Genomic DNA, 25525 nt, shown 5'->3' with positions numbered 1-25525 from the left:
AATTGAAGGAGATGAATTAGGTAAGTTCTAAAGTCTCTTCCTTTTAAAACAGATTGTAACAGACACAGTTGTCCCCCAAGAACACCACAGCAGGCCCAATGTTGTGGGAAAACTGTGATATGCTGCCACCTGTTGGTGATGCATTAAATTTCTTTTAATTTTTTGCCAAAGATGAAGTTTAGTATTTAAATATTATTAACTACAACCTAATGAATTCACACACATATCTACAGTATAAACTCATTACAGTGCCAAGGGAAAGAGATATCACTCCCCAAGTAATAATAATAATAGTCCACTCTTAAAAACCATCCAGTACCAAATGCTACATGTATTCGCCCACTTAAATCCTCATAGCCACCTTTATGCAGAGATTCTTTGATTATCCCCGCTTTACAGATGAGGAAAGAGACAGTCAATGGCCAATAACTTGCCCAAGGTTACCAGGATGGTAAGTAGCAGAGACAGAGCTCAAGCCCCGTCCTTTCTGAGCCCAGGGCCCAATATTAACATATGCCCCTAGCAGGTGTATTTTATAGTATTGACTTCCTTGCTTCTGATTAGAAAAGTACTTAACATCTTTGTAGACATTTTATAAATTACAAAGAAAATGAAAATAACTTGAAATCCTATGAGTAAAATGAGATCAATGTTAACATTTTGTGTATATCTATCCAGTAATTTTTAAAGGTTATTTATTTATTTTAAAGTAATCTCTACACCCAGTGTGCAGCTAGAACTCATGACTCCAAGATTAAGAGTCACATGCTCTCCTGACTGAACCAGCCAGGTGCATCTATCTAGTAGTTTTAATGCTTCTCTTGCGTATATAGTTGTACTTTAATATATAATTTTTGTCAAAAGATCTCCTTTTACTTTTAAAAATTCATTCCTTTATCCAATTAAATTTAGCAAATGCTTACTTTGTGCCAGGGAGAGATACAATGGAGGGGATTTAAAAACAAAAACAAAAATATGATCACCACACTTGTAAAGCTGACAGTCTTGAAGAAGGGGACAAATAATCACAACAAAATATATACTCCAAAGTAGTCTGTTCTGAAATTATTCCAGGACAACAGGTGACAAGGACAGCTAGTCTACACTGGGAGACTACAGAAAGCTTTCTTGAGGAGGTGATGTTTTGAAAGATCTGGACAGGGGCACCTGGGTGGCTCAGTCAGTTAAGTGTCTGACTTTATTTCAGGTCAGATCATGATCTCACAGTTTTGGGGGTTCGAGCCCTGCATTGGGCTCTGCTCTGTGTGGAGCATGATTGGGATTCTCTTTCCCTACGCTGCTCATGCTCTCTCTCTCAAAACAAATAAATAAACAATATAAAAAAAGATATGTGCAATTCATGTACTTCTTGATACTCGCCTCTTCTCCCCATGTACACACATAGTCCCACAACCAACTTTCCAAGCAATTCTTGGCTTCACAGAGGGGGAAACTTTCCCTGTCCATTCTCTTCTTACTGCTCAAGTAGGCTCAGGGACAGACAATGGATAAGCTCTTCTCTAAGCAGATGAAAGAGTGGGAATAAGATATTATTCTCTTACTCTAGGCACCCCGATATTTACAAGTGATTTTGGGGGACCTCCTCTCTCTTGGCTTCAGAGAGAGGAAAGCTTCTCCCCACAAACACCGCATTTCCACTTTCACCACTGAAGGAATCTAGGATCTAGCCCCAATTGTTAGTGCCTCGCTTGGGAGAGAGCTAGAGTTTACAGTTTTCAGCTGAGGTCCTAGCGTCACTTCCTAGGTGACAGGAAAAGGCCAACTTAACAATTGCACCACTGACTCTCAATCCTAACCACACATTAAAATCACCTGAGTTTTGGTCCTCAGCCCCAGAGACTGATTTAAGTGGTCCAGGGCCAGTGCCTGGGTCTCTGGGATTTTTGTTTGTTTGTTTGTTTTGTTTTGTTTTAAGCTATCAGTATGCAAAGTAAGCTGACAGCTGTGTCAGTTTAGGTATTTCAATAACATTTAAAACTGTTATTGGTTTCCTTCTCCCACACTCTTAAAACTTCACGTCTTCTTCCTTTCTTGTGTCTTTCTTTCGAACTCTGTTCTTACATTTTACCCATTTTTTCCCATTCGTATTGTGTTGATGTTTCATTTCATCATAATTTCCAGCAGCTCTTTACATAGTAGGTTTATAAATAGAGCGATTAACCCCATTTGTCTATAATATAGACTGCAAATATTTTTCCATTTACTATTTATCCTTGATTATGACTTTTTTACTTGAAGAGGTTTTAGATTTTTATATAGCCATACTTATAAAATTTTAAATGGCATCTGAATTTAGATGTTAGAAAGACCTCCTTAAATCCAAGATGATAAAAAAATTTTTCACTCATGTTTCCCTTAGTACTTCTGTGAAGGAAGGATCCATTCTTCCCCCAAATGATTACCCAGTTGTCACAACACTATCTAAAAATTGGAGTTTTGCCAATCTGATAGGAAAATGAGATTTTATTATGAGTCAGGGTGATATACTTTCCAATGCCTTTGTATTTTTTTCTGTGAATGATCTATTCAATATCTCTTGTTCATTTTTCTGTATGATTCTTAATCTTTATCTTTTTTACTTATAGAAATTATTTATATATTAAGGACAGTAGCCCTTTGTTTTTTTGTGTGTGTTTTTTTAATTAAAAAAATTTTTTTTGTTTATTTATTTACTTTGAGAGAGAGAGAGAGAGTGCATACAAGCAGGGTAGGGGCAGAGAAGGACAGAATCCCAAGCAGGCTCCATGCCATCTGCACAGAACTCAACTTGGGGCTGGAACACACAAACTATGAGATCATGACTCTAGCCAAGATCAAGAGTCGGACACTTCACCAGCTGTGCCATCCAGGCACCCCAGGACATTAGCCCTTTGTGATGTAAGCTGCAAATTTTTTTCTCAGTTTGCCATTTGTATTTTTACTTACAGTGTTTTTTGTCATGCAATTTATTATGGGCTTAATTTTTTCCCCCAAATTTCCCCAAATTCTAATGTTAGGTCCTAACCCCCAGTAGCCCCAGAATGTGACTGTTTTTAGAGATAGGACCTTTTAAAAAGAGGTTATTAAGGTAAAATGAGATCATATTGATGGGCCCTAATTCAATATGACTGATGTCTTTATAAAGAGGGATGTCTTTATACAGACACCAGGGAGGAATATCCGAAGACAAAGAGAAGATGGCAATCTACAAACTAAGGAGGAAGATCTCAGAAGAAACCAACCCTGCTGACATCTGGATCTCATACCTCTAACCTGTAGAATTGTGAGAAAATAAGTTTCTGTTGTTTAAACCACCAAGTTGAACTTTGTTATGGCAGCCCTAGCAAATTAATACACCAAAGTTTTTAAAAACCTTGCCAGATGTATGTCTTTTTCTTTAGTGTGTCTAAGTCTTGAGGCATAGTTAGCAAATATCTCCCACTCCCAACAGAGAAATTCACCCTCACTTTTTCCCTAATATTTGCATCATTTCATTTCCCCCATAACGATTTCATTTTAGAAGTTTTAGGTGTACAGAAAAGTTAAAGATAGCAGAAAGCATTCTTGTATACCCCTCACCCAGTTTACTCTGCTGTTACCATCTTATATTACCATAATATATTTGACAAAACTAAGGAACCAATGTTGATACAGTGCTATTAACTCAACTTCACACTCTGTTTGGATTTCATTAGATTCCTTCTAATGTTTCCTCTTCTGTTCCAGGATCTCATGCAGGATAACACACCACTTACTTGTTGTGCCTCTTTAGGTACTTCCAGATTGTGACAGTTTCTCAGACTTTCCTTGTTTTTGATGACCTTGATTACAGAAGTACTGCTCAGGTATTATATAGAATATCCCTCCATTGGGGCTTGTCTGGTGTTTTTCTCATTGTAGATTGGAGTTTGGAGCTACTGGAAGACACAGAAGTAGAGTGTCATTCTCATCACATCATATTAAGAGTATAAGATATCAACATGATTTATCATTGATGATGTTAACCTTGATTATCTGGCTGAAGTAGAGTTTGCAAGGTTTCTCTGCAGTAAACTTACATTTTTCCTCCCCCTTACATACCCTACTCTTTGGAAGCCAAGCACACACTCAAGTATGAAGAGGAGTTAAGTTCTTGCTAGGAAAATGTCTGATGAATTTTCGGTGGCAAATGCTCTACCTGAATGTTCCACTGCCCATTACCTCTGCTGTGAGCAATATAAAACCTGGTCAACCTCTTCAACACTGGCCAGATTTAAAAATGTAAATATAAATCATTCAAATGTGGTATTTATTTGATTTTAATGGAAACTTAAATAAATTATTTTAATTAATTATATTGAATTGCTCTTTGATAGAATTTGTCTACTTTATGAAACCACATACTTAAAATCTAAGATGATGTGGATTATTGTTAGAATGTGCAACTTCAGTGGTACCTGGATGGGTCAGTCGGTTAAGCATCTGACTTCAGCCCTGATCTCGCAGTTTGTGGGTTCAAGCCCCACAACCCACAGCTTTGTGCTAACAGCTCAGAGCCTAGAGCCTGCTTCAGATTCTGTCTCCCTCTTTCTCTGCCCCTTCCTCAATTGCACTCTCTCTAAAAAATAAACATTAAAAAATTAAAAAAAAGAATGTGCAACTTCATTGGCAAATTAATTCAAGCATTTTTCTATAATCACTATTTCCCTAAATACACTTTTGATAACAATCACATTACATAATTTAAATAAATGATTGCTCTATGTATAGAAAAATAAATGTGGTCCTCTTGAGGCTATGTCTTGGAGTATTTATCAGTAACTATTTGAAATTGTCAGTAACTGTTGTCAGGTATTGAGTTCATTAGCCAGTGTTTATTTTTATTCTTGAGCTTTTATTAGTAAACTTTTTATGAGTTAGTAGACTTTTTTGAGTTCTCCCTGATTTGTTTTGTTTTTAGCCAAATGGGTCACACAGCTCTAAAGCCTACTATTTATGGTAACTACATTTTAAAAAAATCCAGGCCAATACATATGTAAATCATGGTTGTCCTACATTAGGATAAGTTGTCAACTCTGCCTTGATGCAATATGTAATGTTGTTGCATCAAGTTTACTTACTGGAAACAAATCATTATCTGCTCTTCAGTGACAGGCAGTAACAGTTGCTTCATCCAGGAAAAAAACGAAAGGAAAACATCTCATTAGTTTTTATACTAATATAGTTTCAGTGATAAAGATACTTCTGAAAAAAATCAATTTCTTACAAGTGGAACTTGACTTCTAATGAGTCTATAAAGTATCTGATTTCTCTTAAAATTGTGAATTTAATTAAAATGACAAATTAAATGTTTGTGATTTTCTATACATTAAATTTTTTTTAATGTTTATTTATTTTTGAGAAAGAGAGACAGAGTGCGAGTAAGGGAGGGCCAGAGAGAGAGGGAGACACAGAATCTGAAGTATACTTTAGGCTCTGAGCTGTCAGCACAGAGCCCAACAGGGGCTCAAACTCACAAACCGAACTGTGAGATCATGACCTGAGCTGAAGTTGGATGCTTAACTAACTGAGCCACGTAGGGGCCTTGATTCTCTATACATTTTAAATTAAAATGCCTAAAATATGAATTGAGACGTATCTATTTGTTTGTATTATAAACAGTAAGCAATCTGTTTGAGATGTTAGGTTTTATCACCTGCTGTTGTATTTGTAAACAAAGACAAATGTTGCGCTAAGATGTAATTATAATTGACTGTACATGTGGTACTTGATTTTTTAAAGATATTCTTATTTCCTCTTAAAAACTTTTTAAAAATGTATTTTCATAACTTAAAAAAAAAAGTTAAGTAAGCTCCCCCTTTCTTTATCTCTTTCTCTTCCCCTTCTCCCTATTCTTTTTCTTTTCCTTCTATTTATGACAATTCAGTCCGAGGCTATTAGAAGGAACTGGCAAGGTGGACTTCCATAGCAAGGTGAGGACGCAGGGTTGGGGGAAGATGTCCATATGGGTAGGAGTGGTATGGAATTTTACAGCCCATGTGGTCTTGAGAAGATGTTAGTGTAGGAGGGTGGCTGCCCCTGTAGCACAGCAGCTTAAGTGGAAGAAGAGGGCCCCAACATGGAAGATGGGGCCATACTGTTGATGAGAGATTGATTACATAGAGTGGGATTAACCAAATAAGTAAATACATTAAAGATAATGGGAACCAGGTGTCTCGTTGTCAGAGCAAGGACAAATAAATATGGAAAGGGAGAAGGCAAAAAATGAACCCTGTGGCATTAATTTCAAATCAGAGGTACTGGTGTAAACTTATGGCTATCAGTATATGGACATATAGAAATATAGATTTTATTAATATATCAGTAAGTGTGTATTTGTAAAAACTAACAATGAGCCTACCTAGTGCCAGATCTTGTTTTCCACATACCATTGATAAAGTTGGAACAATTTGCAGCAGAAAAATTAGAAATTGCTCAAGAGTTATGGGGACATGTCAAAAGGACATGGAAGGGAACTTAAAAGGGGGTCCCACTAGCCAAATCTAGGCCAATTTGAGCATCAAAAGGGTGACAAGTATGGGGCACAATACTTATTTACAATATTTACAATATTCCCGCACATTAAAATATTTATTAATTACAAAGGGAAGAGTAATGTTACCACATTAAACAAGTGATCAAAATGAACATGAGTAGATACCTCCTTAAACAAGTGATCAAAATGAACATTATGAATAACGAGACAGATCAAAATCATGAGCCAAATGATTATTGGAAATGAGAAGAACACAGTCTCACTTCTACCATACTCCTGCTGTTCTGATTATCTCTTGTGAGTTAACAAAGCATCCCAAGCTCAGTGGTGGGAAATAAAACCATATTACATGTTCACAGATTCTATGGGTCAGGATTTGCATGAGGTGCAACATAGATGAATTGTCTCTGTTCTGTGATGTTTGGGGCCTCAGTTGGGGACAATACTATGACTTCTGGGATTGCCTGAAACAGCTGGAGGCTGGAATCATCTGGAGTTTTCTTAACTCAGTTTGGCACCTGGGCTGGGATGATTTGAAATCTGGGCTCAGCTGGGGCTGTCAACCAGAGCATCTCCATGTAGCTCTCCATGTGGTTTGGCTTTCACAGCCTGGTACCTGGGTTCTTGAGCATTCTGAGATTGTAGGGAGTGAGTATTGCAGGGACCTACACAGATGCTGCAAGATTTCTTTTAACCTAGACTTGGAAGTCACTAGCATCATTTCACTTTATTCTATTAGTTATAAGAAAGTCCTTATGGCCCACCCAAGTTCAAAGGGAGAAAAATTAGACCCCACTTTTTAATGGGAGTGTGGCAAAGTCATATTGCAGAAGATTATGGGAGATGGGAGAAAGACTGGCTCAGTACAATAATTTTGCCTACACTTTCTTTCCTTGTATGTTTTGTAGGCATTGCCTCATTGTCTTCTGGTGTTGGATACGTCTATGAGAAGTCATTGCATGTTTCTGAAGAGAACCTACTTTCTTTCCCTTAAAAGTGACTTGGAAAAAAAAAAGTGACTTGATGTTTTTACCTGGCTGCTGAAATAATTCTTTATTTCTTTCTCTGGAATAATTTACATACCATAAAAATTTCCCATTTCAAGTGTATAATATAATAAATTTTAGTAAATTTACATAGTTCTGCAACCATTTCCACAATCCAGTATTAGAACATTTTCATCATCCCAAAAAGATCCCTTGTGCCCATTTGCAATCAATCCCTATTCACAATCCCCAGTCCCTGGCAACCACAGATTTGCTTTCTATTTTTATAAGATTTTCCTTTTCTCTTATTCAACATAGTGTTGGAGGTCCTAGCCAGATGAATTAGAAAAGAAAAATAATAATAAAAGGCATTCAAATCAGAAAGGAAGAAGTAAAACTATTTCTATTTTCAGATAACATATTATATATAGAAAATTCTAAAAACTTCACCAAAAAGCTATTAGAACTAATAACTACAGTAAAGTTGAAGAATATAATATCAATACACAAAAATCAGTTGTGTTTCTATAACTGAATAATGAACTATCACAAAGAGAAATTAAGAAAACAATCCCATTTACAGTTGAATCACAATGACTAAAATGCCTAGGAAAAGGGGTGCCTGGCTGGCTCAGTTGGGAGAGCATACATACATCTTGATCTCAGGGTCATGAGTTAGAGCCCCACGTTGGGTGTAGAGATTACTAAGAATTTTTTTTTTTATTTTTAAAAATTTTTAAATAAAATAAAATAAAATACCTAGGAATAAAATTAACCAAAGAGGTGAAAGACCTATACACTGGAAACTATAAGACACTGGTGAAAGAAATTGAAAAAGATGCAAATAAGTGGAAAGATATTCCACACTCATGAATTATAAGAATTAAGATTGTTTCTTGGGGGAAGAATTAATAATATTAAAATGTCCATACCACCCAAAACAATATGCAGATTCAGTGCAGTCCTTATCAAAATTCCCATGGTATTTTTCACAGAAATAGAGAACAAACAATCCTAAAATTTGTATGGAACCACAAACAACCCTGAATAGCCAAAGCAATCTTGAGAAAAAAGAAAAAAAGCTGGAGGTATCACATTTCCTGATTTCAAATTATTTTACAAAGTAATAGTAATGAAAATAATATGGTATTGGCATAAAAACAGACACATGGATCAGTGGAACAGAATAGAGCCCAGAAATAAATTCATGCATATATGTTCAATTAATTTACAACAAATGAGCCAAAAATATATAATGAGGAAAGGATGGTCTCTCTAATACATGGTGCTGGGAAAACTAGACAGCTACATGCAAAAAAATGAAATTGTATCACTATCTTATACCATACACAAAAATTAACTCAAAATGGATCAAAGACTCGAATATATAAGACCTGAAAGCATAAAATTTATAGAAGAAAACACAGGAAGCAAGCTCCTAGACATTGGTCTTAGCAATGATTTATTAGATTTGATACCAGAAGTAGGGCAATAAAAGCAAAAATAAACAAGTGGGACTACAAAAAACTAAAAATCTTCTGTACAGCAAAGGAAACCACCAACAAAATGTAAAGGCAACCTATGGATTGGGAGAAAATATTTACAAATCATATGTCTGATAAGGAATTAATAATAAAAATATAAAGAATTCATACAACTCAATAGAAAAACAAACAATCTGATTTTTTAAATGGGCAGAGAATCTGAAGAGACATTTTTCCAAAGAAGGCATGTAGATGGCCAACAGGTACATGAAAAGATGCTCAACGTCACTAATTATCAGGGAAATGCAAATCAAAACTACAATGAGATAATGACCTCACACCTATTAGAATGGCTATTACCAAAAAGACAAGAACTAACAAGTGTTGCCAGAGATATGGAAAATAGGAACCCCTGGGCACTGCTGGTGGGAATATAAATTGGTGCAGCCACCATGGAAAACAGTATAGAGCTTCCTCAAAAAATTAATAGAACAACCATGTGATTCAGCAATTCCACTATGGATATTTATTAAAGAAAACAAAATCACCATCTCAAAAAGATATCTGCACCTCCATATTCAGTACAGCATTATTTTATTTATTTTTTTTTTTAATTTTTTAATGTTTATTTCTGAGACAGGGAGAGACAGAGCGTGAGTGGGGGAGGGGCAGAGAGAGAGGGAGACACAGAATCTGAAACAGGCTCCAGGCTCTGAGCTGTCAGCACAGAGCCCGACACGGGGCTCGAACCCACAAACCATGAGATCATGACCTGAGCTGAAGTCAGTCGCTCAACCGACTGAGCCACCCAGGCGCCCCAGTACAGCATTATTTACAATAGCCAAGACAAGGAAACAATCTTTGTGTCCATCAATGGATAAAGAAAATGTGGTATATATGTACAATGGAATACTATTCACCCATAAAAAAGGAAATTCTGTCATATGGAACTTGAGGTCATTATGATAAGTGAAATAAGTTACAAAGAAAAAGACAAGTATCATGATCTCACATGTGGAATCTGAAGAAAAAAAAACATAAAACAAACACAAAGCAACTCATAGAGAACAGATTGGCTGTTGCCAGAGGTGGGGGTGGGAGGTGAGGGGCAGACAAATGGGTACAGGTGGTCAAAAGGTACAAACTTCCAGTTATAAGATAAGTAAGTCCTGGGATGTAATGTATGGCATAGTGACTATAGCTAACAATACTGTATTGCATACTCAAAAGTTGCTGAAAACGTAGATCTTAAACAGTTCTCCTCACAAGAAAAAAAAATGTATGTGTGGTGATGGATGTTTACTAAACTTACTGTGGTAATCATTTTACCATATATATGTATATTGAATATTATGTTGTATACCTAAAATGAATACAACATTACATGTCAGTTATATCTCAGTTTTAAATAGGGATTTGCCTTTTCTGGAAATTTTACATCAATGAGATCATACAATATGCGGTCTTTTGTATCTGGATTCTTTTACAAGTGGAAAACATTACTGAGGAATGTTGAAGCATGTAACTAATCATATGTGTTAGATTCACTGGCAGAGGCAACCATAGGAGGTAGTGATAAAAATTATGAAAAATAGAATATGAAAGTAAGCCTGATAAATTATGAAAAATCTGGACTTCACAGTAAGCCTGATAATTATGAAAAAGATGATGTCAGAGAAAGCTCAATTAACCTAACAGAAATTGAAAAACTGTTTCTGTTTATTAAAAGTGATGATGTATAACAACTGTAGCTTTAATTCTAGATAAATAGAACTAAAAACCCACTATAGCTTTGTAGTCATTTGTTTGTTTGTTTGTTTTTTTAATTTTTTTTTTCAACGTTTATTTATTTTTGGGACAGAGAGACACAGAGCATGAACGGGCGAGGGGCAGAGAGAGAGGGAGACACAGAATCGGAAACAGGCTCCAGGCTCCGAGCCATCAGCCCAGAGCCCGACGCGGGGCTCGAACTCCCGGACCGCGAGATCGTGACCTGGCTGAAGTCGGACGCTTAACCGACTGCGCCACCCAGGCGCCCCAGCTTTGTAGTCATTTGTGTGTAACTTGTATGCATTCTGGCATTTTTTTGCTCCATAATAAAATTATCTAATTGTACATTTATGAGCTGGCATGTTCCTTTAGGTCTCAATTTCTCATTTATCCTACATCCATGGCATGTTTTTGAGGTTCATGTGTGTTGCGGCAGCTATCGGTAGTTTGCTCCTTTTTACTGCTGAACAGTACTCCATTGTATGAATATGCAGTCTAGTCTTATTATCCCTCATAGTTATTTTCTATAAAATAGCTTCAAACACTAAATGTAGTGAATACAGAATTATTGACCCTAGGGGAAATGCAGGGTTAGGTTCCTGCAACATGTCATTTCATCAACTAATAATATATAACCTTGGTTTGCGTTTCTGTTTAAAGACACCATATTTAAATTTTTTTTTCCCAACGTTTTTTATTTATTTTTGGGACAGACAGAGACAGAGCATGAACGGGGGAGGGGCAGAGAGAGAGGGAGACACAGAATCGGAAACAGGTTCCAGGCTCGAGCCATCAGCCCAGAGCCCGATGCGGGGCTCGAACTCACGGACCGCGAGATCGTGACCTGGCTGAGGTCCGACGCTTAACCGACTGTGCCACCCAGGCGCCCCTAAAGACACCATATTTAATATATATTGTTGATTCATTAACATTGAACTCATGGCAAACAAGCACTGTAACTCATGCCTGAATGAAGCTTATCTAACAAATGTATTTTTTCCACAAGGTACATCACAATCTTTTTGTGCTTGGGAATCATCAACAAAAAGCACAAAAAAATGTGAAAAATGGGGCACTAAATAGACCGTAAAAGAACAATTGTGTACAGGAAGAGAGTTGAAACAAGGAGGCAGAGGTTCCCTTTCCTGATCTCAGCTGGGAACGCATTTGTTGGGTGACTCAAATTTTCTGCAGCTCTGCACATGTGCATACCCAAGAACGGCCGGGAAACTCCTGTTGATTTTGGGGTTACAAAGAAGTTTTAGCAAGTACCAAATTTGCAAATGAAGAATCCATGAATAATAAGAATTGACCACTATATTTTGTTGATCTATTCACCAGTTGATGAACAGTTGATTATCTCTACATTTAGGCTATTATGAATAATGTTGCTATGAACATTTGCGTACAAGTCTTTGTGAAAATATTTGCTTTTATTTCTCTTGGACGAATACCTAGAAGTTGAATTGCTAGGTCATATGGTACATTTGTTTACCTTTTTTAAGAGACTGCCAAACTGTTTTCCAAAGTGGTTGCACCATTTTATACCCCCACCAGCAATGTCTGAGGGTTCCAGTTTCTTTATGGCTATAGCAAAATAGCCATATGTTATAGCTTATCTTTCGATTATAGACATTTTAGCATGTGTGAAGTGGTATCTCATTATAGGTTTGATTTACATTTCCCTAATGACCAATGATTTTGTGCATCTTTTCATGTACTTATTAGTCATTCATATATATTTTGTGGTGAAATGCTGATTAAAATATTTTGCTTATTTTTAAATTGGGGCATTTTTATTTTTGTTATTAAAGTTATTAAGATATTTCTATATTCTGGTTACAAGTCCTATATCAGATATATGATTTACAAATATTTTCTCTGGTTTGTCTTTTTATTTCAGTGGTGTTTCATGAAGTGCAAAAGTTTTAACTTTTGATTAAGTCTAGTTTATCAATTTTATCTTTTCTGGAAGTGATTTTGGTGTTATGTCTAAGTGATTTTGGTATTGTACTTTATCTAACCCAAGATCGTAAGGATCTTATGTTTTCTTCTAGAAATTACATTTTTTATCTTTTAAATTCCAATGACTTTATTGAGCAAATTTTCTCTAAATAATTATATATCAGTCAAAATGGAGATTTTAATTTTTTTCAGAAAAAAATATATTTTAAAATTTTGCTTATAAATATTTGTATGTTCCAATGTTTTGCTTTTCTTCTTAGGGGCTAATTAAGTATGTTGCCTGTCTTCTATTATCTGCCATTTGCTCCATAGTCTTTTGTATATCTTTCTTTTATTCTGTTTCATCTGTTCTTTTTTCACTTCTAATCTCTGTACCCCTTACTTGGGCTTTCAGTCATGCTTAGTCTTCCTTGTGCCTCTTATAATTTAGTCTTTATTTTTTGTAATTTTTTTTCTCTTGTTTCTTCTTTGATTATCTATCTATCTATCTATCTATCTACCTACTTATTTATTGGGTCGGGCAGAGAGAAAGGGAGAGGCAGAATCCTAAGTAGGCTCCATACTGTTAGTGCAGAGTCCAACATGGGGCTGGAACCCAAGAACTGTGAGATCATGACCTGAGCCAAAATTCAAGAGTCAGATGCTTAATCAACTGACCCACCCAGGCACCCCTGATACCTATCACTTAATGCTTCACCCCCTCCTATCATCTAGCTATCACCTCCTGTTATCTGGCCATTTCTTTCCTGAGCTCTTCTACTTTTGCTGTGTGTTTTCCCTTCTTATATTCAATTAAAGCATTGAGTTTCTGAATGTTCATGTGGAGATGTTGGGTAATCATTTTCTTTTGCTTTGGATCAACATTTTTCTGTTAAGTCTGTCTTCAAGGGAATTTTGCTGCTCTTTTTCATCATTTTCTTACAGTATCATTGTAAGAATGTCTTTTTTTAAAATTGTATTTGAATTATTATATACTCCTAAGGAGGTTAGAGGAGGGTAACTTCTAGGTTTTTCACTACAAAATAGGTTTGTCACAAAAAACCTTCCTCATAAAGTAACATTAGAGCAGACCTGAAGGAAGTGAGGTGGAAGCCAGAAATCCCAAGCATTCTAGGAGAGAGAATAGCAAGTATGAAGTCCCTGAGGGAGAATAATACTTAACATGTTTAGAAAATAGGGGGTGCCAATCTGGCTGGAGTAGAGTGTTTGAGGAGGCAAGAATAGAAGATAAAGTCAAGGTGCAGGATAGGGGGAAAGGGTACATACAGTTCCCACAAGGCCTTTGAAGGAACTGAAAGGATTTTGGCATTTACTCTGAATAAGAAGAGAAGTCATTGGAAGATTTTGAGTGAGGAGCTGACATGATCTGATTGAAATCTGAAAAGGGTAACTCTGAATACTTTGTTAAGAAATGACTATATGGGTGCAAGGGTGAGAATGGGTGCAAGGAGACTAGTTAGGAGGCTACTGCAATAATTCAGGAGACAAATGATGGAGATCTGGACCACAGTGGTAGCAATGGAAATGGTGAGAAATGATGGGACTCAGAATACATTTTGAAGGTAGAGATAACAATTTCCCCAAAGACTGGATATGAGCTATGAACAAAAGTGAGCACTCAAGATGACTCCAAGGTTTTTGAATTGAACAACTAGAAGGATGCAGTTGTCATCAATGAAGTTGGAAAAGACTGATGGAAGATGAGGTTTGAGAGGCAAGTTCAGGAATTAGGGTTTGGACATTAACTTTGAAATTCCTGTTATACATCTTCACTGGGGACTTCTAGCAGACAATTGCTTGTACATACAAGTCTGGAGTTCAAGGAAGAAGTATGGACTAGAGATATTAATTTAGGAGTAATCGGCATTTATATAATATTTAAAGCCATAATGCTAGAACTAGATGAGTAATTGAAGTGACTCAATCTAGGGGGTCACTTTTGATTAAGGTATCTGAAGCTTGAGCCCTGGGACTCAATGTTTAGAAGTCAGAATGAGAAGGCACTAAAACACAAGATTCATCTGGAGCCCGAAACACCAGTGAAGACCTAGTAGCAAGCCTAAGAACCCACTCACAGATCAGCCAACTCTTCTACATTGCCATGAGGTCGTGTACAACAAACAGCCTCTTGGGAAGCAGAATGGTGGGGAAGATCACCCTGAAAGACTAAGAATTTATCACTAAAGAAGCTAAATCAACCCTTCCTATGGAAAGAGACTGATTTACATATAATAACTGGCAATTTGTGATTTTTTTGCCTGCCATTAAAGGGTATCAAAGCATCAAGGCAAGTTATAGGAATGGAGTGCTATATGTTTTACATATTTGGCTATAGTATGAAAAATTTAAATTCTGCTATATTGATTAACAATTCAACCAAAGACATCTATGTTCCTCAGCCCCTCAAAAGTTCTGACAGCCCCAGTAGATCCAATTTACTCCCAGGCCTCAATAGCCTAAAGGGAGATGTTGTGCCTTCAACTGTCCACCACAATACAAATGGCTACTATATACTGAGTACTTACTTTGTAGGTGAGCAGTTTAATACATTGCTACTTGATCATTATAATCTTAGGAGATGAGGACTATCAGTCTACATTTTAGAGATTAGGGAAAAGAAGCCCAGGCAAGTAACCTGACCAAAGTGGTAGAATCACGATTAAAATCCAAGTCTAATTACAGTACCTGGACTTTGATTCACCGTATCATACTGCCTAGTCACATCACCTTGAAACTTATGTTTAATCTACTCAAGGCTCCAGGAATCTTGAGGGAAGTGGGGAGGGGCATAATTAAGGCAACCCAACAGAGACCAACTGAGCCAAGGGGGTTGGGAGTCATATCTTTTATAAGCGTAGAGTCACTGACAGATATATCTTGCTCAAATATTGTCACTTCTATAATCCATCTTCCTAAGAAGCAATGGGCTGTGGGACTAGTGGTCTATTTTGGGACTATTAACTAGCACAGAGGCTCTGAAAAGCTAATTAATCTCTTGGCAAATAAATGACTAGACCCCATGTAAGGATGTGCCCTCAAAGCAAGGAAAGAAAGTAGGTCAAGGAGTCAGATAACAAATTTTAGCTTGGCAGTTTTAGATCTAGGGAGAGATTAATGTTGGCTCCTTCACACTTTGGTGAAGGATTTTTGGTTACTTCCCTCAAATTCTATCTGCATATACATGACAGATTTCAAAAGCTGCCCTAAAACAGGGTTTCCCCCTCCTGGCACTCATTTGCCTTTGCATATTGTTTGATATTACTATTTCATGTTAGGAGAAACCCATCTTCCCTGGTTACAGAGGACTTGATTTAAGATGCTAGATATCCTCAGATTTTTCCTCACCTACAAAAGAGGGACCATACACTTTATAATGCATACAGTATTGCCTAAATCATAGGTGGAAAGTTGTTCCCAAACACAGGCCAAACTGAGAGGCTCTCTTACTGTAGTTCACACAAATCCCAGACAAACCATACTGTGTTCTGGGGTCACATGTAAAATGTTAACTCCGTAAATCTCCCTTCTCATGGTAAACATACATGCTCTTTCAACCTGACTATTGCAGATGACAACAAAGACCCATGGTTCAACTTTGGATTGCTTTACTGTGTTGTTTGTTTGTTTGTTTGTTTGTTTTTAAGCTCCACCTTGCCCATCTTCACCAATTGCCATTTAACTCTTTACCATTGAAAAAACTTTTGCCAGGTGAATTCTGCTAGCATTTTGGGTGCTTGCTCCAAGGTGAAGTATTTCAATACAAGTTCACTTCATGGGTCTAACATCCATACTGGATGTGGGTGGAAAATAGTAATCATTCCACTCTGCCTATTTATAAGTATCCAGCTCAAGCCCTTATAAAAGTAGGCACTTAATATCTTATTAAATATAAATATATTTATATTAAATATAAATAAAATCTTATTAAAGATAGCTTCCTCCCCCTTCCTATCCTAGAAACTTTCTGCAGGCCATATCCATACCTATCTTTTCTGCATTTGTTTAGTCCTCATTTTCTGACCCTCATTTTGGCATTTATTTGTATTATTTTTTAATGTTTCATAAATGCTTAATGTTCCTACTATGTCTTGCCTTAAGAGTGTAAACTATATAGGGGTAAGATTTATGTCACCTGTCCTCTAGTGTTAGACACATGATGGTATGTAAGAAATGCCCAATGTTTTGGTAGATTCTGGCTACAAGAGACAAAGGCTACAGTTCCAAGTAATCAGAGAGACTATCAAAAGAGAAACCAAAGCCAAACAGCCCATAGGAAGAGCAGGGCCTGAAGCAGAATCAGGCTTTGGATACTTAGCATTCTACCACTTTACAGGGTAGAACCAGGAGTAGAAACCAGATTCAAACTGAAACACTTAGGTTATTTTTCATGGGTATATAGACTTAAGTTCCAATAATTCTAGTAGGTAAGCTAGTTTGAAGCTAATCTGGTAAGGGGTATGGAAAGATAATGAGAGTGGAAATGAGAGAGAATTCTTAAAAAAAAAAAAAGGCTAGAAATGAGAGTGAAAAAAACAGTGAATAGCTTCCTCAACCATAGAGAGCCTACCAGTTCATGGTTATAGACCCTCATGAGGTCTGGTTACTCTTACTGGCCTTGCCTTCCATGAGCTGTCTATACAGTTATCTTCCCAATTCTACATCCTCTTTTTTTTTTTTTTTGGACTCTAGCTTAAGTGGGTTTCTCTTTCTCATAACAAAATGATCCCTTTCCAGAAACCAATTTCCTATGATAAAATGGTTCCTCACTAAGATTACAATACAGCAATAATCTATTAAAGCACCCACATTATTTAAACCTTACCACAAATTTTATTAACATTGGTTGTTTACTTTTCAATAATTGATGTCACTCCTTTTTGGAACTATTGGGAAGAGAGAACATAATTTATATGTACAAATTGTAGCCTGTGCTGTCTCTTCTGACCATGGAGGGATTAGGGGAGAGATTGCAAAAAATGCAGACTACACTGGGCTTGGGAACATTCTAAGTCATAGAGAGACAAACCTTCAGTGGCTGGAAGAGGAAAAGATCAAATTTGGCAACTGACAAAAGAAATAAGAGAGAATCTATAAACAATATAGACTCTCTGTCCCAGGTCTAGGGTAGCAGACTTGGAGAGAATTGCAGAACTGAAAACAGAACTGGCAAATGTCAAGAAGGAACTTGAATTCAGGGCTAAAAAATGGGATGGAGATTCTTCTTTACAGTTCACTATAGCTGAGCAGGAAGAAGAGATGCTAGGGGAAATTTGATGATGTGGAGTTCCTAACTAGGAATACATAAATTAAAGATGACTTTATGAAAGATATGAAAGTACAACTGGTTGACTCCAAGGACCTACCAGATATGAAATGCTTGACTCCCAAATTTTTCTCCTTCAGGAAAAAGTTTCTTGACTTATGGATTCTGCCAAAGAATTCTTGTCAAGAAACTTCAGGAAAACAAAGACAACAGTTGCTACTGATATTGGAAGAGTTGGTAGATAAACTAACCTGGCTCACTAAGACCCTTTAAACAGACAGCTCTATGGCAGTCTGATAAAGTTTCATACTCACCCAGGGAATTATAAGTGAGGCTGAATTCTACAAGTGAAACTGGAAGGTTTCCAGGTACTGTGCAGTCTTCTGCAAGTGCCTCTTTGAAGAAGCCTGGAGCACTTAAAGCAGGATGAAGACTCTGGCCACTACTGTCACTGTAGAAATGGAAAATGAGAAAGCCCATCAAAAAGAGGCCTTCTGAGCTCAATTGGGTGAGGTCCAGGATGGGCCATTAGCATAAACTATGAAATTAATCTCAAATTGATCCACCTGTATCTCTGCTAGATCTTTACATCATATAATAGAGTTTACAAATGTCTTAGCACATTTTAAATCATTCTTAAACTAGATATCTACCTGAAAGAAATGAAAACATGTTTACACAAAAACCTGGACATACATTTTATAATATCCAAAAACTGGAAACAATCTAAGTGCCTTTTAATTGGTGAATGGGTAAGCAAATATTCTCAACTTCACTCCCCTTCCCTAGGTCCAGAGGAGAGCAGTCACTTATGATCCTAAAGGGTAGTACTTCATGGCATTCCCACTTCATGGGCAGCCCTTTAGTAACACAACCTAGGTTCAAAGATGCTCAATTTGCTTCTGTGTTTTTTGCCTACTTGCTCACAACACTTGACCAGTGTTGGCTACTTTCTGCTCTCAAAAGCCTTTACCTCTACAGTACAGCATTAGGAACCTCATTTGTGCAATAAATATGTTCCTGCAAAGCTATAAATCAAAGGTTTTGAAATACAATTATATTTTCCCAAAGTTCTTAGTTTCAGAGATGTTTTGTCTTAGTGATTGATCATTAGTTGGCAATAACTTTCCAGTTTTAAGTTATCCACTATAAACCAAGTAGTTCCTCATTTGTACGAAAACATTACAATGTACTCTGAACTTACTCTACAAGAAAGAAAGTACAAGTTCTTTCAAAATGTGGATTACACACTAATGAGTTATCATTTTTTTTAAGATTTAAATTATCAGGCAACCTACAGTTACTGTCTTCATATTCATGGTGCCCTTTGGCCCTACCTCATCTCAACTTTTTTTTCCCATTTCAAAAGACATCTTTTGAAAATCAGGTTTATTGAGATATAATTTACACACAATAAAATTGCTATTAGTGTACAGCTCTATGAATTTTGAAAGATGCAACATGAAACCCACACAACACTCAAGATAAAGAACAGTTCCATCATCCCCAAAAGCCCCTTGAGCCTCTTTGTAGTCAATACTTCCCAACTCCCAAGCAACCACTGATCTATTATAGTTTTGGCTTTTATGGAATGTCATATAAATGGAAGATCAGTATGTAGATTTTTGAATTTGCATCTATCACCTAGAATAATACATTTGAGATTAATTTATGTTGTTGTATCAGTGGTTTGTTCCTTTCATTGATAAGCAGATTCCATGGTATGTGTATGTACGTATGTATATATATATATATGTATGTATATGTGTGTGTGTGTATATCACTATTTGTTCATCCATGTACCAATTAAAAGGTAGTTTCTAGTCTTTGTCTATTATAAAATGTGTGTCCAGGTTTTTGTGTAAGCATGTTTTCATTTCTCTTGGGTAAATATCTAGGAATGGGATTGCTAGGTCATATGGTAATCTTATGTTTAACTTTACAAGAAAATGCCAAACTGTTTATTCAAGTGTCTATTATTCTGCAGTCCCACCAACAATGTCTGGGAGTTCTAATTGCTACACATCTTCAACAACACTTGGAATTATTTTTATTTTGACCAAGCAGTGACATTTCATTGTGGTTTTGATTTGCATTTCCCTAATGACTAATGATGTTGAGTATCATTTCTTGTGTCATCCATATGTGTCCAACAGTGATTGTTCAACTATGCCAATGTTTTAAAAACTGGTTTACTTTTTATTGAGTTCTAGGAGTTCTTCATATATTCTGGATACAGTCACTTATAAAAAACAAGTGTGTTTTGCAAACATTCTCAGTCTGTTACTTTTCACTTTCTAAACATCGTAGTACAAAGATCAGAGTTTTTATAAATTAAATTTTTAATGGATTATGCTTTGAGTGTTGTAGCTAAGAAATTTTTTGCCTAACCCAGGATCACAAAGATTTTGTCTTCTTCTAAAAGTTTTATAATTTTACATTTAGATTTATGATCTATTTTGAGTTATTTTGTATATGGTGCAAGGTATAAGTTGACAGGTTGAAGTTCTCTTTTTTTCTTGAAAAATAATGTCCAATTATTCCAGCATTTTGTTCTTTTCACTATCTTTTGGTAAGTTTCCATTTAGCAGGCAACTCTATATATAATATACAGAAAGGAAGGAAATCCTCTAGCTTTGGTGTCACAATCCTATGGCAGGAGATGGGAGGACAGTTCCCACTTTCTTTGGCATGAAATGCATAAGTAATGAGCTTTCTGCTCAATAGATATGCATAGTATAGAACAGTCCATAAAGAACTGTCAATACTCTGTAGCCAGAGATCACCAGGAACACACCAGTGGTTGAATCAGTTGAGCTTATTATTCATCCCAGCAAGGGAAAGCACAAAATGGGGAACAGTGAGGCATCTCAGTAAGAGAGTAATAGAAAGGACTTACATTAAGGTTTGGGTTTGTGTTAGGTGATTTGGGGGACTTTGCTTTAAATTGGATGCTGTGAAGAAGCAGGGGTAATTCTATGATTGGGTATCTTAATAAATCTTATGTAGAAAGAGGGAAGGTTAGCACAAGGCTAAAGCTGTCACTGGTAAAGAAGTAACAGCCACTCACATTAGTTTGATATCTTCAGTTTTTGTATTCCATTTGGTGGTGTGGATAAAGTTCATGTTTTTGTCTGTGTTCAGACATGGTTATGGAGTAGTCTTATTTTTGTCCTGATCCATCATGATCATGGGAGTAGCCTTTTCTGATGTTGATGTTCTCTGAAACTGTTCCACAGGATATATCAAGGAAGGCTTACCTATGGCAGGCCAGCTCCCAGCAACGCTAAGACCTGGCTGATAGCACCAGGTCAGCCACTTAATATCAAAGACTGGTCAAAGTTGTTGAGAACTTAGGCCATAGATTCAGACAAAAAAAAAAAAAAACAAAAAAAAACAAAAAAAAACAAAAAAAAAACAAAAAAAACCCCCCACGTTTGATCTGCTCTTTATTGGCTGTGGGCCCTTGGGTAAATTAGCTAACTTCTTTATGGCTCCGTTTCCTCATATGAATATAAGAATAATCACAGTGCTTGATTGCCTTATTGGACTGTTAGGAAAGATGAGATATGACAAGAAAAACTTGTCAAACAAATCTTGGTTATTATTATTGTATCACAGAAAAGGTTAAGAAGGCTACTGGAACACAAAAAGGAAAACCAAGAATAGTCCAGGTAATTGTGCCAGAAAGTCAAAGAGCAGTAAGAAAGTGAGACTAGAGAAGCAAAATAATTTACATTGGATGACAATCTATAAAAAGCTATAAACTGTCCAGCTCATTTCAAAATGCCAGGATAATACATTAATAAAAACATTCATAAAAGCATTAAAAATACAAAAACATTCATAAAAACAAGGAATATAGGAAAATATGTAGATCTTATACCAAATGATTTGCCATTTAAATGAGTTCATATAGAAACAATGAGTGGTTGATAACAATGAAACCTATTATGTGCATATAGTAGGAGATAGATTCATGTGATGGATAGAAAGTTGGATTGGGATCCCTTTCAACTTCAATGCTTATAATTTACTTCTTCCTTTTATATTTCTGATGTACAGCTTGCTCCTTACTGGCCCTTACTTTTTGAACACCACATCTTGGTAAGCATGCAATGTCACATCTAATTTGTAGTTTTTCAGTAATGCAGAAGGCTCTCTGTATGTAACCAACTAGAGGAAAACTTAACCATTTAAGAGACTGGATAATTGATACAGGCTGCATTAAGAATTTGTTTCATTAAAAGTTATTGCCTGAAGGCTCTAAGGATTCATCATCTTAAGACATACAATCTTTCAAAATAACATCTGGAAATAGTTTCATTTTACTAATCTGAGAGTGGGATTTCATAGAATGGGAATCAAGATCTGAATGGATTCAGTCTATAAAATGAAGAGGGCCGGACTTTCTTGAGGCTCCTTTCTGCTGCACCAAGGCACCCCAAACCAAGATAGCATCCTTCTATAAAAGCCATTCTAACAAGATAATCTTTATTTTCATTTTAGAGCTAGGGGTGGGTGGGCACGGAGTAGTGCTATTCATTTTTACAGGTTTGAAAACTGAGGAAATAAGAAATGATTAGTGTCAGCCTTACAAGAAATACACTGGCCGTTTTATAAGGCTCTGTCATCTCACAACCTCCCAAAGAGCTCCCCTACATCTTGGTTGGCTTATGAGACGGTTTTAAACCACTGATGTGGCTTATGGCTTTAATAACTCTAAAAATGTACAATCTCCCAGGAGATTGTTTTTATTAATCGGTTTTATTAATCATTTATACTTTAATAATGATTAAATTCTCTTGCAGAGAGAAAGAAGTCAAGGGAAGAACAGTGTAAGTGTGCAATTCGTAATTCTGCCTAGCTTTCACTCTGGAAAAGTCAGGTGTTAAGGACTGAGGTTTCTGTGACAGTAAGAAAATAGAGTAGGTATCCAACTCTTCACATGTTGGGTAAACACCACAATCCACAAAGCTTGCTAATCGTCCAAATCGTATTTTAAAGTGAAATTATTATTTAATTTCCCCTTTTAAGTTCTGGAAAACTAAAATATCTTGACAGTCTCAGAACAATGGTCTAAGTGGATGTGATTCTATGCTTTGATAAATCAATGGGTAGGCTGAAACCACAAACTATATGTAGTCTGCTACATTTATGACCTGGATCAAAGTCATCTTCTTCCAGGATTCTTTCCTTGGTTCGAGTGTCCTTTTCTGAGCCTGGTCAACGGTAACTATTCAGTTGCATCACTCGGATTGCTTTGCATTCGGGGCGGGGCGGGGAGGGAAAAGCCAACACAAACACTGGGTGAGGTTATTTGCTGGTTGCTTCGCGTGTGTTTTGTCTCGCTGACTAGACTCAGGGAGGATCTCACACTTGTATAGGAATTCACATTTTGTAAGGCCCTCTCCTGCCCACCATCTCTTTGCAGTGTCTCAAAAAACCTACGATGGACTTAACTGTCATCTTCACTTGAAGGTGTAAGGAGAAGGGCGAAGAAAGGTGAATGGAGACCATTTATTTGCCCAGGCCAGTGAGCGGCCTTTGCGCCACTATCCCTTTTGGTCGTCGCAACACCTGTGACGTGCATCCTACGACCCCTAGTCTGAAGCGAGGTGGGACGCCTGCCTCGCCAGTCCTCCCAGAGCCACACGCTTCTCCACACCTTCCAGAACGGCAGGCAGGCAGGCAGGGCTTCCGCCGAGGCGGGGAGGCTAGGAGAGGAACCCCGCTAGTCGGCAGGAGGCGAGGGAGCCGCGCGAAACCCGGTTTCCAACTTCACCGCTCACCACCAAACGCCCGCTCTCCCCATTCAATTTCGAGTGCCCGGCCAGCCCTCAGCACTGCAGCAAGCCGCGCGACGGCCACGAACCACAGCGGCTCTCACGGCCCACAAACTCAATTCCGGGGCAGAGAGCTTTCTAATAATAACAACAGTGATAAGGGAGCAACGCCCTTCTCGTCACCCCTGTCACCTGGACAGTGAGGGCGCGCCGAGAGCCCCACAGGCAAGGGCTGACAGAAGGCCCAGTTCGTCAATCTAAGGAGGGGAAGCAGGGAAGGGAGGAAGGTTGAGGCCCCTGGGCCAAGAAAGGGGCAGAGAAATTAGCGACTGTCCCACCGTCCCTAGTGCAAAGGTTCTGAATTCCGACCGACCGTTACTCGTGGCGGAACGAAAGCTTCGCGAAACCGCTGGGCGAGCACTTGGGGTTTGAGGACCGCCGACGGCGCGTTCCCTGGGCTCAGCGCCCCTCGCCTGATCTGATTGGACGCCGGAGGAAAGGGGGCGGGAGGCCCCAGGGCAAGGCGCGCGCGCAGGCGGGCCAGGGGTTCCAGCGGAGGCACCCATGGGGCCAAGGGGCGGGAGCAGGACGCGGGGGCGTCGCGCGTGCGCGCGTTCTGAGGCGGCTGGCTGGGGGCTGCTGGGAGGGCACGGCAGTTCGAGAAATGGGTGGGTGTGTGCTGAGTGGGTGCGGGCGGGGCCTGGGGTGCGCGTGCGCGTCGGCGCCCGAGACGCGGGAGGAGGCGGGAGCTGAGGAGGCGGTGCAGGGGGCGGGTCGCGTCCGGCGCCACGTCCGCAGCCGGAGGCCGCTACTGCCGCCGTTGCCAACGGAGTCTTCTGGCTCCGAAGCTTGAGGAGACGCCTCTGGAGCCCGCAATTGCCCGAGGCTGTGCCAGCCGCTCAAGCAACCGCAGCCGTTCTCGGTGCTGCCCGCTTCCTCCGCCCAAACCCGGCTCCAGACGCCGACCCTCGACCCCGGAGGTGTGTAAGCGGGGCTGGGAGGGCGGGGGGCGCCGTCCCGGCTTCCTGTCCTACTCTCTGTCGCCTTCTTCCGTTAGCTGTTCTGCACCTCACCGTCTCGGGCCTGGCTTCCCCGAGCCGAGCCTTTTGGGGGGGACTGAGCGGGAAAGGGGGAGGGGCGGGACGATGTTGGGGGCGGACGGAGATTCGCTGGCGGGATTATTCTTCTTTACGACTCCCCGGCTCCCCAGCGGTGGTTTGTGACTGGCGACTTCTTTTGGAAGCCTCCGCTTCACTTCTTAGCTCTTTGGGTGTTAGGCTGGGAAAATGTGGGTGGGAGGGCGTCAACAGCCTGGGAGAGGAGAGAGATGCGACAGGGGGGCTGTGTGCTGGGCTTCCCCGCCACACTACCTCCTGACCTGTTGATAAACCACTCTCCTGGGTTCAGGCACACAAGCCTTGGTCCCCAGTGCTCTTCCTGGGTAGAAAGGCTCTACCCTCACGCCTAACCTAAGGCTGAAAGTGTGGAATGGAGAGAGGCGCTGACGGCGCCAGGGGTGATGGGGGACCGCTGGTGCACCCGTTGGTGCCATCATTGCCTCCCAGGTCTAAATAAAAGCCGTGCCTGCTGTGCACACGCAGCTTCGAGACTAGTCCCCAAGCTCCCACTTGCAGTCATATCCCAGCTTAAATAGATCCCCTTTAATGTGTAAGAAGACAAATTCTGGAACCTTATGGGAGTGGGGGTGTGCTGGGTGTACAACGTGGAGCGGAGGGAGGAGGTGCTGAGCTTAGTCC

General features: G+C 38.7%; 1 protein-coding gene across 2 annotated transcripts in view; it reads left to right on the top strand.

The window, feature by feature from the left end:
- Positions 1-24552: 24552 nt before the first annotated feature.
- The window catches only part of TMEM263 (transmembrane protein 263), a 31434-nt gene continuing 30461 nt past the window's right edge, over positions 24553-25525 (top strand). Inside the window, exon 1 of one of the 2 annotated variants that reach the window (XM_040490996.1) lies at positions 24553-24748. The gene's annotated coding sequence lies outside the window, so the exon portion shown is untranslated. The remainder of the gene's footprint in view (positions 24749-25525) is intronic. The other variant, XM_040490995.1, reaches the window with a different exon arrangement.

Source organism: Herpailurus yagouaroundi, unplaced genomic scaffold (genome assembly GCF_014898765.1).
Source record: "Herpailurus yagouaroundi ecotype Mexico unplaced genomic scaffold, PumYag 182, whole genome shotgun sequence".
Classification (NCBI taxonomy): Eukaryota; Metazoa; Chordata; class Mammalia; order Carnivora; family Felidae; genus Herpailurus; species Herpailurus yagouaroundi.
Note: the sequence above shows the minus strand (reverse complement) of the source record. Positions and strands in the feature narration are given on the sequence as shown.